The sequence below is a fragment of the Cetorhinus maximus genome, chromosome 1 (assembly GCF_964194155.1).
Source record: "Cetorhinus maximus chromosome 1, sCetMax3.hap1.1, whole genome shotgun sequence".
NCBI lineage: Eukaryota > Metazoa > Chordata > Chondrichthyes > Lamniformes > Cetorhinidae > Cetorhinus > Cetorhinus maximus.
Genome location: NC_135879.1, coordinates 139,760,467 through 139,775,553, shown reverse-complemented (window position 1 = coordinate 139,775,553; position 15,087 = coordinate 139,760,467). Strand labels below are relative to the sequence as shown.

Here is a 15,087-nt window from a genome sequence, read left to right as displayed (position 1 = left end):
TAACTTCTAATTCCATCTCAGCTTCTCTCCCTCTGAACTACTTTTCAGGATCCCAACCCCCTGCCAATTTAGTTCAAATCCGCCCCAACAGCACTAGCAAACCTCCCCGCAAGGATGTTGGTCCGGTTCCTGTTCAGATGTAACCCGTCCAACTTGTACAGGTCCCACCTCCCCCAGAAATGATCCCTGTGCCCCAGGAATCTAAAGCCCTCCCTCCATCTCTCCAGCCACGCATTCATCTGCGTGGCACCGGGAGTAATCCGGAGATTACTATCTTTGAAGTTCTGCTTTTCAATTTCCCACCTAACTACCTAATGTCTGCTTGTAGGATCTCGATTCTCTTTCTTCTTATGTCATTGGTCCCAACATGGACCACACCCTCTGGCTGTTTACCCTCCCCCTTCAGAATGCCTAGCAACCGTTCCGTGATACCCTGGCACCCGGGAGGCAACATATCATCCTGGAGTCACATCTATGGCCACAGAAGTGCCTGTCTTCTCCCCTCACTAACGAATCCCCTACCACTATTGCCCTTCCACACTTCTTCCTCCCCCCTGAGCAGCTGTACCACCCACAATGCCATGGTTGGCCTCCACAGAGGAACCGTCACTTTCACTATTTTCCATGGCCGAAAAATTGTTTGTGAGCGAGATGCACTTAGGGGATTCCCTCACTACCTGCCTGGTCCCCTTCTTCTGTCTGGTGGTCACCCATATTCTCCCTCCTTGCACTTCCTTAAGCTGCGGAGTGACCACGTCCTGAAACGTGCTATCCACAAACCTCAGTCTCGTGAATGCACCGCAGTGCCCTCAGCAACCACTCAAGCTCCAAAACCTGGAGCTCAAATTGCTCCAGTCAGAGGCACGTCCTGCACACATGGTCATCCAGACCACCAGGAGTGTCTAGGATTTCACACATAACGCAGGATGTGCAAATCACGGGACTGAAGCCCCAGGCATATCCTAATTAAATGGGATATGGACCCTTGCTTTTATTTTACCCTTACTCCTATTTGAGTCTTGCTGTTTCAACCTCTCTGTCCCAAAGTCTTGCTGTTTCAACCTCTCTGTCCCAAAGCCTCACTGTTTTAACTTCTTTGTCCCAAAGTCTCGCTGTTTTAACCTCTCTGTCCCAAAGCCTCACTGTTTTAACCTCTCTGTCCCAAAGCCTCACTACTTTAACCTCTCTGTCCCAAAGCCTCACTGTTTTAACCTCTCTGTCCCAAAGCCTCACTGTTTTAACCTCTCTGTCCCAAAGCCTCACTGTTTTAACCTCACTGTCCCAAAGCCTCAGTGTTTTAACCTCACTGTCCCAAACTCTCACTGTTTTAACCGCTCTCTTCTGATATCTTCACTGTTTTAACCACTCTCTCCCGAAGTCTCGCTGTTTTAACCTCTCTGCCCAAAGTTAAACTAAAGTCCCTGTCGTTCTCCGTGCCCTTTTCAAACTGAAGTCTCTCCTACACTCTGCGCCATTTTTAGACCGAAGTCTCCCTTGCTCTCCACATCCTTTTCTAACTGAAGTCCCCGCCACTCTCTGCGTCCTTTTTAAACTGAACTCTCTCCCGCTCTCTACGTCCTTTTCAAACTGAATTCTCCCCCACTCTCCGTGTCCTTTTCAAACTTAATTCTCTCCCACTCTCCGCGTCCTTTTCAAACTTAAGTCCCCACCGCTCTCCCTGCTCTTTTCAGACTGAAGTCCCCGCCGTTTTGGCGTCTTTTTTAAACTGAAGTCTCTCCCACTCTCCGTGTCCTTTTCAAACTGAGGTCTCTCCTGCTTTCCATGCCCTTTTCAAACTGAAGTCCCCGCCGATCTGTGTCCTTTTCAAACTGAAGTCCCCGCCGCTCTCCACGTGCTCTTCCCATTTGAACGCATGCAGCATTTGTAACAAGAAATAGTAAAAATGTGTATGTTATGATAGCCATTACAGAGATATGGTTGCTGAGCCACAGATGGGACCTCAATATTCAAAGGCATTTGACATTTTGGAAGGACAAAAAGGAAAATGAGCTGGGGTGGCTCTGTTAATAAAGGATGTTATGGTATGGCAAGTGCTATTTGCCAGGCTGACCGAATCCCAAAGGGAAACTTGGCCATGCTATTACAACAATTTTGCAATTTGTACTTATTACGAGAAGGTTTGTGCATTGAAGTCAGAAGTAATGAGTCCACTACCACCTTTAGGGGTTTTAAAGATTAAATTAAAACATTTATTAACAAAAGAAAAGAAAAAAAAACACACAAAACTACAGTTACACAGTTGCATTTGGTTTATTACAGTTCACACAAGATTTTTACTTAACTAGACTCCCAACTACACACCCCTTCCAGGCAACAGTCCAAATCGATTCTTAATGTATAAAACAACCAGCAATATTACCACAAGCAGCCACAGTTGCTATAAGGGAGGTATTTCACAGCTTCTTTCTCCCTCTCACTCGACAATAGAAGTTCAAAGGTTTTTAACAAAGCTTGGTTACTGGAGCAGCAAACTTCTCTGGGGCTGCTACAGGCTTTTCCCACAAGTATGTTTCACACAGCGCAATTTCACACAGCCGCTCCCCACACAGATTTCCATCTTTCTTTAAATATATTCCCGCCCTTTTGATCTGTAAATCCCATTGTTTCAAACTTTCTTTGGAAGTTACTTTGCCCAGAACATAAAAATCTTTCATGTTGTCACTATGGCCAGCACTTTCAGGAAAAAGAAACTTAATAACTTTGCTTTATTTATCATGCCAGTTGTAAACATCTTATCATGTTCCTTTGAAAATCAAACAACCTCTCAATTTATCTAAAATTACAAATTCCATTCACACTATATCTGCTGAGACTTCATCCTAGCTTACCCATCTCCATTTCAAATACCTGTTTTACACCTACCCCTTTTGATGATTCTAACTTTGCAGGCTGTCTGCAGTTTAATTAAACTAGACACACACACAAACACACAAACATACACACAGTCTTCATAAGCCTGCTTCAGTATACCACAGTAATATTAGAGAAAAAAATTCTTTTACAAGGATGAGATCAGTACAGAGCTGCAAAATGAACTTGGTTCAGAGGATCAAAATGGAGAATCAGTTTGGGTGAAGATAAGAAATAGCAAAGGACATAAGTAATTGGTGGGAGTGGTGAGTGGTTTATAGACCCCCCCCACCCCCGACAGTAGCTACACTGTAGGACATATTATAAATCAAGAAATAATGGGGGCTTGTATGATAGGTACTTCGTAATCCTGGGAAATTTAAATCTTCCTTTAGATTGGATAGATCAAATTGGCAAAAGTAGCCTGGAGGATGAGGTCATAAAGTGTATTCAGGATAGTTTCATCGAACAATATTTTCTGGAACCAACCAAGGAACAAGCTACTTTACACTTGGTAATGAGACAGGATTAGTTAATGACCTCATTGTAAAGGTTAAGAATGCTCATAACATGAAACTATTTCACATTCAGTTTAAGGGTGAGAAATTTGGATTGAAACTAGTGTCTTAAACTTAAATAAAAGTAATTACAAGGGTATGAAGACAGAGTTAATTAAAGTGGACTGAGAAAATAGGTTAAAAGGTAAGGCAGTAAAGAAGGCAGACATTTAAGAAGGTATTTCATAACTCTCGAGAAATTTACATTCCGTAAAGAAAGAAGCTTCCTTTGATGCACCATCCATGGCAAACTAAGCAAGTTAAGGATGGTATCAGCTTGAAAGAAAAGGTGTACAATGCTGCAAAGATTAGTGGCAGCTCAGAAGATTGGGACAATTTTTTGAAACAAGCATAGGATAACTAGAAAAATAATACCAGGAGAAATTCGTGAATGAGAGAAAACTAGCAAAAAATAAAAAGGATTTTACTGTCTGTTTTTATAAGTATATAAAAAGGAGGAAGCTAGCTAAAGTAAGCATTGGTCCCTTGGATGGTGAAACTGGGGAATTAATAATGAGAAACAAGGAAATGATAAAGCCTTGAGCAAGCATTTTGTACCAGTCTTCAAAGTAGAAGACATAAAAAGCATCCCAAGAATAATATGTAACCAAGAGGCATAAGTGAGGGAGGAACTTAACACAATCATGATCACTAGAGAAAAAATACTAAGAAAGCTAATGGGACTACAGGCTGACAACTCCCCTGGACCTGATGGCCTGCATCCTAGGGTCTTAAAGGAAGTGCCTGCAGAGATAGATGGTGCATTGGTTGTAATCTTCCAAAATTCCCTAGATTCTGAAAAGGTCCCAATGGATTGGGAAACCATAAGCTTAACATCGCTATTCAAGAAATGAGGGAGACAGAAAGGAGAAAGCTATAGGCCAGTTAGTCTAACATCTGTTATTGGGAAAATGCTAGAATCCATTATTAAGGAGGTAGCAGCAGGACATTAAGAAATCATTATACAAATCAGGCAGGGTGAACATGCTTTTGTGAAAGGAAAATTATGTTTGATAAACTTATTAGAGTTCGTTGACCATGTAACAAGCAGGGTGGATAAGGGGAAACCCAGTAGATGTAGTGTATTTGGATTTCCAAAAGCCTATTGATAAGGTGCCACACCAAAGGTTACTGCATAAGAGCTCATGCTGTTGGGGGTGATATATTGGCATGGATAGAGGATTGGCCAGCTAACAGGAAATAGAGAGTCAAAATAAATGGGTTATTTTCAAATTATAACTAGTGGAGTGCCACAGGGATCAGTGCTGTGGCCTCAACCATTTCCAATCTATATTAATGATTTGGGTTAAGGGATTGACTGTATTGTGGCTAAATTTGCTAATGATACAAAGATATGGAAGAAAGCACATTTTAAAGACGATATAAAAAGTCCACAAATGTACATGGATTGGTTAAGTGAGTTGACAAAAATTTGGCAGATGAGATACAACGTGGGAAAAAAATGAGGTTTTCCACTTTGCCAAGAAGAACAGAAAGGTGGGGTATTATTTAAATGCAGATTGCAGAATGCTGCAGTATAAAGGGATTTGGGCGTCCTTGTACACGAACCACAAAAAGTCTGCATATGCGGGTACAGCAAGTAATTCAGAAGGCAAACAGAATGGCGGTCTTTACTGCAAGGGGGATCGACTATCAAAGTAGGGAAGTCTTGCTGCAACTGAGCATTGGTGAGCCTGCACCTAAAGTACTGAGTACAGTTTTGGTCTCCATATTTAATGAGGGATACACTCACATTGGAAGCAAATACTGTGGCTACAAGAGTAGGTCAGAGGCTGGGAATCCTGCGGGGAGTAACTCACCTCCTAACTCCCCAAAGCCTGTCCACTATCTATAAGGCACAAGTCAGGAGTGTAATGGAATATTCTCCACGTGCCTGGGCGAATGCAGTTCCACCAACACTAAGAAGTTTGCCACCATCCAGAACAAAGCAGCCTGCTTGATTGGCACCCCTCCCCCACCGACATGCAGTGTGTACCGTCTACAAGATGCACTGCAGGAACTCACCAAGGCATCTTTGACAGCACCTTCTAAACCCATTGCTGCTACCATCTAAAAGGACAAGGGCAGCAGGCACATGGGAACACCACCACCTGGAAGTTCCCCTCCAAGCCACCCATCCTGATTTGGAAATATATCACCATTCCTTCACTGTCGCTGGGTCAAAGTCCTGGAACTCACTGTTTAACACCACTGTGGGTGTACCTACATCACATGGACTACAGCAGTTCAAAAAGGCAGCTCACCAACACCTTCAAGGGCGATTAGAGATGGGCAATAAATGCTGGCCTAGCCAGCGATGCCAACATCCCATGAATGAATTTTTTTAAAAGTTCACAGCAGGTTCACCAGGCTGATTGCTGGGCAGGTTGAGCAGATTGAGCCTATACTCAGAATCACACAGTGCAGAAGAGGCCCATCGAGTGTGCACCGACACATGAGAAACACCTGACCTACCTAATCCCATTTACCACCACTTGGCCCATAGCCTTAAATGTTATGACGTGCCAAGTGCTCATCCAGGTACTTTTTAAAGGATGTGAGACAACCCGCCTCCACCACCCTCCCAGGCAGTGCATTCCAGACCGTCACCACCCTCTGGGTAAAAAAGTTTTTCCTCACATCCCCCCTAAACTTCCTGCCCCTCACCTTGAACTTATATCCCCTCGTGACTGACCCTTCAACTAAGGGGAACAGCTGCTCCCTATCCCTGTCCATGCCCCTCATAATCTTGTACACCTCCATCAGGTCGCCCCTCAGTCTTCTCTGCTCCAACGAAAACAACCCAAGTCTATCCAACCTCTGTTCATAACTTCAATGTTTCATCCCAGGCAACATCCTGGTAAATCTCCTCTGCACCCCCTCCAGTGCAATCACATCCTTCTTATAATGTGACAGTACTCCAGCTGTGGCCTCACCAAGGTCCTATACAACTCCAGCTGTGGCCTCACCAAGGTCCTATACAACTCCAACATGACCTCCCTACTTTTGTAATCTATGCCTCGATTGATAAAGGCAAGTGTCCCATATGCCTTTTTCACCACCCCACTAACATGCCCCTCTGCCTTCAGAGATCTATGGACATACACGCCAAGGCCCCTTTGTTCCTCAGAACTTCCTAGTCTCATGCCGTTCAATAAGTACTTCCTTGTCAAATTACTCCTTTCAAAGTGTATCACATCACACTTTTCAGGGTTAAATTCCATCTGCCACTTATCTGCCCATTTGACCATCCCATTTGAGCATCCCATCTATATCTTCCTGTAGCCAAGACACTCAACCTCACTGTTAACCACCTGGCCAATCTTTGTGTCATCTGCAAACTTACTAATCCTACCCCCCACATAGTCATCTATGTCGTTTATATAAATGACGAATAATAGGGGACCCAGCATAGATCCCTGTGGTACGCCACTGGACACTGGCTTTCAGTCACTAAAGCATCCTTCTGTCATCACCCTCTGTCTCCTACAACTAAGCCAATTTTGAATCCACCTTATCAAATTACCCTGTATCCCATGTGCATTTGCCTTCTTTATAAGTCTCCCATGCGGGACCTCATTGGAGTTTAGAAGAATGACAGGTGCTCCTATTGAAATTAAAAGATTCTGAGGGGGCTTGACAGGGTAGGTGTTGTGTGGATGTTTCCCCTTGTGGAGGAATCTAGAACTAGGGGACACAGTTTCAAATTCCCATTTACGACGGAGGTGAGGGGGAATTTCTTCTCTCAGATGGTCATTAGTCTTTAGAATTCACTTTCACAAAGGTGGTGGAGGCTGAGTCATTGAATATATTTAAGGCTAAGTTAGACAGATTTTTGAATGACAAGAGAGTTAAGGATTATGGAGGACAAGTAGGAAAGTGGAGTTGGGGTCACAATCAGATCAGCCATGATCTTATCGAATAGCAGAGCAGGCTCGATAGGACAAATGGCCTACCCCTGCTCCTGTTTTTTACGATCCTATATGCAATCACATCAGGCAAATTGTCAGAGATGCCACCTTGGATAGAACATTAAACCTCAATCCCATCTAGCTCCTCAGGTGAACATAAAACAGCAGTTCTCCTGGTAGTGGTACACAAGGGCAGTATTTATACTTCAAACACCACCACCAAAAAAGAAATTAACCAATCATTCATCTTATTAGGAAGATTTTGCTATGTACATATTGGCTATTGCGTTTTCTTAGCTTACAGAATAACTACGCTTCAAAATAGTTCATTAAAGTAAATACCTGGAATTCTCACGAGGGTTCTCCTGATCTCCCACTGTAATTTTATTGGGAGTTCGGGAGAACTCATTCATAAATAACAAATAAATGTTTATGCCATTTCTCCAGGGGCGTCAGTTGACCTTTCACCAAAGACTTCCACAGAAATTCTCTACTCATGTTTTTGAATGTCCCAAGAGGTGGTGAGGTGTACCTTATATTTTTATCTTCAAAATTGTTTTAAATACATTCATTCTTTGGATATGGCCATCACTGGCAAGATCAGCATTTATTTCCAATTTCAAGTTGTCCCGAGGCTGTTTTTAATACAACGGCGTGACTGCATGAGGACTTCAAGGTTCCCTAAAAAACATAATTGAACCTGTTGGGTTTTGCTGACAACCCAACAGCTTCAAAGTCAATTTACTGAGGCCAGCTTTTTAATCACAGAACTACTATTTAAAAAGTGAATTCTCAAACTGCCTTAATGGGATTTGAACCTGTATTCTTGGCTTTTGAGTCCAAACTCTGATTTACTTGTAAAGCATAACAATTATTGAAAAAAATAATCATAGGTGGTCACTCACCAACTTCATCAGGGGAATGAACTTAATATCTTCACTCACAAACAGATCTTAAAGTTCTTGCAGTTCAGGGGCCCATTGAAATGGCAAAATAATTATTCATAAATGGATTTTGACAGGAAATGCTCTAATCCTGCATTATGTATCATTTGTCTGTAAAGTCCTAAAGTTAGTGATGGTTTTAATAAATGCTTTTCTTCTGGAAATAAAATATGTAGAAAGTTTTGCAAGACATTACACAACTTAAGCAGAAGCGTACACTTACATCTGTTGCACAATTCAACCACTAAATGGCCGGATATAATGAGAAAGTAGCATTGGATCCTGTCATATGAAAGATCTGATTTTAAAAAGCCTAAGCTATTGCTGCACACCCAGCTGTAATGAAGAAAAACAGTTAAGAATTCTAGAATTAGCAAAACCTACATGCAGATCAGTAAGTGGCCAGAAGAGTGTGCTAATACCTCCCTGATCACAATATGCCATAATTCTTTTGAGAAAACTGAAATGTTCTTCCATGCGTGCAATCATCACCCTCAGACATCAGTTATCTTTCTTAATAATAAGCTATGTTTGACAATGCTCATGACAAAGCTATATTCTCAATTTATAATCTAATTGAAAATACAGCACACAACGAACAGTGCAAGTGTCCAGAATATTAAATCTTGGTGGAAGATTAATGAAAACACTTATGTAAAAGAATCATATCTGGTCACAATGATTATGGATTTAATTCTTTGCCAAATAAATCATATTCAATTTTAAAAACAATTTTTACAATATAAAATATATAGTCTTTGTATCAAAACAAGCAAATTCTACGATAAAGCATCTGTCTTAACTGCAGTTGATCAATACGCACATTAGTAGAATGTGAAATGTCTCAGCACACCAATGAATTCATTTCAATTCACAGCTACAGCATTTCTTCTTCCAACCATCTGCTTCATTAATTAGCAGCAACAAAAGAAATTCCATTGCTCTCAGAGAACTATCAACCTATGCACTCCTAAATGTGCTATCGTGTATTAGAGCCTTATGCTCAGTGACCAAAGACCACAATTACTGGTTGGATATTTCCAGATTTTTGGGTGGGCGCAGGGTAGAGGAAGGGATGGGAAGAGTAAAAGGGTCAGTAATGCCATTTCACCTCTGAGCCTTAGTTTGAATCCTGTTAGAACCAATGGTACAAAGTCTTCGAAGTCTATTCAATTTGCACGATTTTAACTTAACTCTTAGTGGTTGTTAGTGATCAACTGGAATAAATTATTTCACAGGATTCCAAGGTTTAAAACAAATTAATTACACCACTGTAATCATGAAACAAGTAAACATTGTCATAGGTGAATACTTATCCTTTACATTGAAAAACATAATAAACACATTCACATACGCTTTAGACTAAAATTCTCAACCTGAACCTTCCCTGTTTCCTTATGACTCCCACCACACCACCTCCCCCCGAGAAAGACTTTGGCCACTTATCAAGCTCCTGAAGGTTCTTTCACTTTCTAACCAAACAAAACCAAATGCTACAGCTCTCAGCAATTCATTTTGATTTCTCATCAGTATTCCAGTTATTTTCAGAGGTATGGAATTTCATCTGGATCCTTCCATTATCATTGGCTAAGCAATCTTCCAATTCCTCTTCAAAGCCTCATGACTGCAGAATTCTTACATCAAAATTTAGCTTGGAGAATGCAGCGAAGCCTAAGTGCTTAGTGCCTCCACCTCAGAAATACCCTGGGATTTTGATAGTCCTTTTGTTTCTGGACCACAGCTGCTTTACAGCTCTTAGCAGACTCTTTCTTTTGCTGCCTGAACTCACCACAGTGCATTACCTTTCTCAATTTCTCTTCAATGTTTGATATGATCAATCATTGCATTCCCCTAACTTATTTTTCCTCTATAGTCCAAGCCATGGCTGAATTGGACCAGCCACATAAATACTGCAGCTACAAGAACAGTTCAGAGGCTCAGAATCCTGCGGCGAATAACTCACCTTCTGACTCCCCCAAGCCCATCCACCATCTACAAGGCACAAGTCAGGGATGTGACAGAATACTCTCCATTTGCCTGAATGAGTGCAGCTATCACAACATTCAAGAAGCTTGCCACCATCCAGGACAAAGCAGCCTGTTTGATTGGCACCACATCCACAAACATTCACTCCCTCCACCACCACACAGTGGCACCAGTGTCTACCATCTACAAGATGCACTGCAGCAACTCAGCAAGGCTCCTCAGGCAGCACCTTCCAAACCCAAGACCACTACCATCTAGAAGGAGAAGGGCAGCAGACACATGGGAATACCATCACCTACAATTTCTCCTCCAAGCCACTCACCATCCTGACTTGGAAATACATGGCCTTCCTTCACTCTCACTAGGTCAAAATCTTGGAACTCCCTCCCGAACAGCATTGTGGGTGTACCTACACTACATGAACTGCAGAGGTTCAAGAAGGCAGGACTGTTACAGCCATAGCTGATGCCATTGCTGAGCAAGCCAAATCCCAGAGGGAAACTTGTCTTATTGATCCTGACTTTTTATTTGTATTTTGAAAACAAGGGGAAAACTACTGATCTCAGGAGCATAGAATCCCAGTAACACTTCTGGATTTTAAAACAGATTTATTGACAAGAAGAAAAAAAACTTAAGCACACAAGATTAAAAATTACACCGTTAAAACAGTCTTACAAAACATCTGCCCCCAAAAAATCCACCGGCTACACAAATAAGCTACTTGGCAACAGCTCCCTTATACATTTTTAACCATAAAAATTCAGTGGTATTACCAAGGTAAAACTGCTGTCACTTGAATAAAGGTATACCACATGACTTCTCACCCTCTTCCACTCTGCTGTGGAAATCTAAGAAAGTTCAGAAAATAAACTGCTTTCTGAGACAAAGATTTCTCTGGCTTGAAACTGGATGGCAACTTCAAATTCACACCTTTTCTCAGCACAGAGCTGGTCTCAGGACATCTTCCCCACACAGCGAACACAACTCAGCTAACCATCTCCCTTAATTATCATTGTTTCCTCCCATCCTAGACTCCATTTTCCTAAGCACTTCTTTGAACTTTTCCAAAAAATAAAAATCTTTCATATTACCTCCACTTTCAGGTCAAATAAGATTTAATACTTGTTTACTTAAGAAACCTTTGTAAGTTGTAAAAGTCCCTTAAACTGCCTTTGAAATTCAGCAGCTGAAAAATTTAAAACCCAACTTATTTACTTGTAATTTCAACTTCACCATAGCCTTTCATTACAAATCACACACACACACACACACACACACATTCCCAAAAATATTTAAAAAGATAACATCCATCTTCACACCACCACCTTCTCAAGGGCAATTAGGGATGGGCAATAAATGTTGGCCTAGCCAGAGATGCCCACACCCATGAATGAGTAATTTAAAAAACATTTTCATGGCTCCATTTCTACCTATCCCAATACAGCATATCTTCTGGAATGGGTTACCTCCTATTTTCATGTGGTCACCTCCAGTGGATCCCAAGGTTCCATCCTCAACATCCCCCTTTTTTCTCATGTATATGCTGCCTCTTATGGACATAATGCAAGGCATAAGGTCAGTTTCTAAATGCATTGATAAAATTTTACCTTTCAACACATTCCTGAACTCCACAAGTGCCTCTGCCCAACATCAAAGATGAGTCAGAATGTGCTAATATTAGTCATTAGCAGAGTCAAAGCCATTCTCTTCAGTTCTTGCCAAAGTTGAGCCTCCAATTCTACCCCTTTCCTAATTACTTACTTAGTAAACCTAACAGGGCACAATATGGGTATCCTGCTAAACCTTGAGTTTAGCTTCAAACTCAACATCTATTCTATCTTCAACTTTTTCCTTTCTTCAGCTTCACAATTACTATAAATCTACGGTTTTTGTCAGAACACGTTCAACTTTTCAATGCTCTCCTCACCGGCTTCACAACTGTCACCCTCCGCAGTATTCAACTATTTCAGAACACTGGGACTCACATCCTTCTTATTCTGTACCAAGTCCCTAATTCTTCAACAAGGTTTCAAAATCCTCATCTTTATGGCCTCACAAAACTCCACCTCAAACATTTTCTACATCCCAACCTAAATCCATTCCCTCTTCTTGTGTCTTGCCCCTCCATCTACTCTACTGGCAGAGGATTCAGCCATCATGCCCCCACTTTTTGGAATTCCCTCACAAAATTCCCTCTGCCCCAATTCATCATTATCCACCTTCAAAAGTCTATTCAATATCACCTTTTGGTTATTTTATTCTCATTTGATCTCCTCCCCACCCACCCCACCTTCAGAAACACTACATGATGCACAAGTTTCTACTTTTGAATATAGATTTGCTTCACTCATTGCAAAAAGAAATTCTTTACAAAAAGAAAACGGCAGAATAAATAGGGAAGAATAAATTTATTCATTGTAAATCAATTCTCTTTAAAAAAAAATACAATTAAAAGATCAATGTTTTGTCACCATATTCAGTATAGGCATAGATTCTTAGGCCTCGAACACTAATGGGGAGGCAGGGAGGGAGCAGGGTATGGCAATTAAATGGCTGGTAAACCTGGAAGAATGGTTTCTCTCAGGTACTGCTAAGTTTACCAGCAAGACCAGATTAACATTTTTTAATACTCTATTTCCCATCCACAGTCAGTTAGATTGAGAGGTTTTGGCACCAGGCTGCAACGAGAGAGAAGGATCAAAGAGGGAGCATCAATGGTGGGGGTGGTGGCCAAGGTGGAAGGACAGAAGATCGCGGTGAGAGATGAAGATCCCACATTGTGGAGGACATTGAATCATGGGGCAGGGTGCAGCCCAATCTTTGGGGAGGTTAACAGGCTTGATTGGGCAGGGGGCTTGGTGAAAGTGGGAGTTGCAGGCCAATAATCCTGCTTTCCCTGGCCCACAAACAGTGCTGTAAAAGCAATTACACCTGTTTCATGCAACATACCTTACCTCCCTTTAGCTGACAGGCTTCCGCAGTCAAGGAAATCCAAGCAGTCAACATGTAAACCAGAGTAGAGGAAAACAAATTGGAGACACACAGCCTTACTGAAATATTTAAATGAGCACCCCAGCTTCTCGGGGTGGATTGGTCACCTGTCCTCATTTCCACCTCTGTAAACGTGCGGATTTGAGTTTTTTAAAATATTTTTACTTCAAGTGACCTAACCCACCCATTTTTGGTGGTTAAAATACCCCTCCTCCCATAGAATCTTATAGCACCGGAGGCTGCTATTTGGCCCATCGTACATATACCAGCTCGTTGAAAAGCTATCCAATTAGTCCCACTCCCCTGCTCTTCCCCTATTGCACTACAAATTATTTTTCAACTGCATTTTCATCCAATTCCTATTTTAAAGTACACTGCTGCACTTCAGACATTCATTCATTCATATCCTGCTATATAAGAGGGGCACTGCTACTTCAAAAAAAAATCTAGAAAAATGTAGAAAGAAACTTTGAATTAGTTTTAATAACTGGGCAGTTAACACAAATATTAATTGAGACATGAGTGATGACGGATTAGGGAAGTCCCAAATTTAATTCCTATATCTGTACTGATCTGAGGTGCTTTGGTGGGGGGAAGAGCCCGGGAGAGGGGGCTGCAGGTGGTGCTAATCACTGGGATCCATGTCTCTAGGGGGCCCTGGGCTCATTGGCCAAGTAACCTGTAAATGGAGATGCTTAGTGTCCAAAGCAGCCAAATCTGGCATGTAGAGCATCCTGACTGACAGGCTACTTGGCCAATGACTGTCATTGTTCTGAACAGTTGGAATCATTGGCCCAGTTGGACACACCAGATTCCTGAGGCCTTCCTTTTCTTGCCTACCTCATGTCGTCATACTCATGTGGTGCTTTCTTCCCTGGCTGGAGTCTGGAGGCTGCTGGAGTGCAAGATAAGTGCCTCTTATGTTTACATTACCTCTCCCCTGAAGGGCCTTCCCTTCCCAAAGTCTTCTCAAGGTCCTGAAGTCCTCCCCTAACCCAGTCCTTCAATGTCATCACGATGGTGTCTGTGGCCCGGGGCCCTTTCCCTCCTGATTTCTTCTCCGTGTCAGGAGGGGAAGGGCCCTGGGCCACAGACACCATCATCGAGGGACTAGGCTGGGGGAGGACTCCAGGACATAGAGAAGAAGTCAGGAGGGGAAGGGCCCTGGCCTACGGTTATCAGAGCAGTAGGGCAGGGTTTTACTTTCTAGTTCTGCAACTAACCCCTTCAACATGAATTTTATCTTAATTCTTTTGCCAGGTTAGTTTTTCATCAGTCTGATTTAATTATAACACAAAGCAACGAAAGTGAGTAGTGGGTTCCTTATGTTCACATTTGTATCCCGGAATATGCACCACCCTCCCTTTCTGCTAGTGAGATGGGTTGATCAAAATATATTTGGATTAGTGTGGCTATGCTTACATTTTTTTAATGTAATAATTTTTGTAAAGCATGCAAAATAAAACATGAACTGATAGCATCTATCTGATGAACTTAAAAATGAAGAAGTAAATGACAGATAGAGAGATGTGCAATCTGCAGTAAAGTGTGATATTCATTTTCCTGAGCTATCACACATTCCAAGTCAAGCATTTCAATTATCAGCCCCTTTAATGCACTTTGATAGAGCTGTAGGCCGGGGCTGCGGGCAAGGGCAAATATCCGGTTTCCATAGGTAGACTAGCTATTGGGAAATTTCTACTGGTGCCCACTGGAACTGTGATATCTGAGAGAGAGAGTCAGGTACAACACCCACTTTCCGCTCCTCCAATCACAGCCTCATATTTTCTCCGTCTCTCTCCATCCGCTCCAGTTTTCCCATCTGAA

The 15,087-nt window shown here is 42.0% G+C and overlaps 1 protein-coding gene across 6 annotated transcripts in view; it reads right to left on the bottom strand.

Annotated features, from left to right (window-relative positions):
* The window catches only part of atp10d (ATPase phospholipid transporting 10D), a 319,766-nt gene that overhangs the window by 223,133 nt on the left and 81,546 nt on the right, over positions 1–15,087 (bottom strand). The window contains exon 1 of one of the 6 annotated variants that reach the window (XM_078547271.1): positions 8,245–8,319. The exons of the other annotated variants lie outside the window; for them this stretch is intronic. The gene's annotated coding sequence lies outside the window, so the exon portion shown is untranslated. Of the gene's footprint in view, positions 1–8,244; positions 8,320–15,087 lie in introns of those variants that run through there. 6 annotated transcript variants of the gene reach the window in all.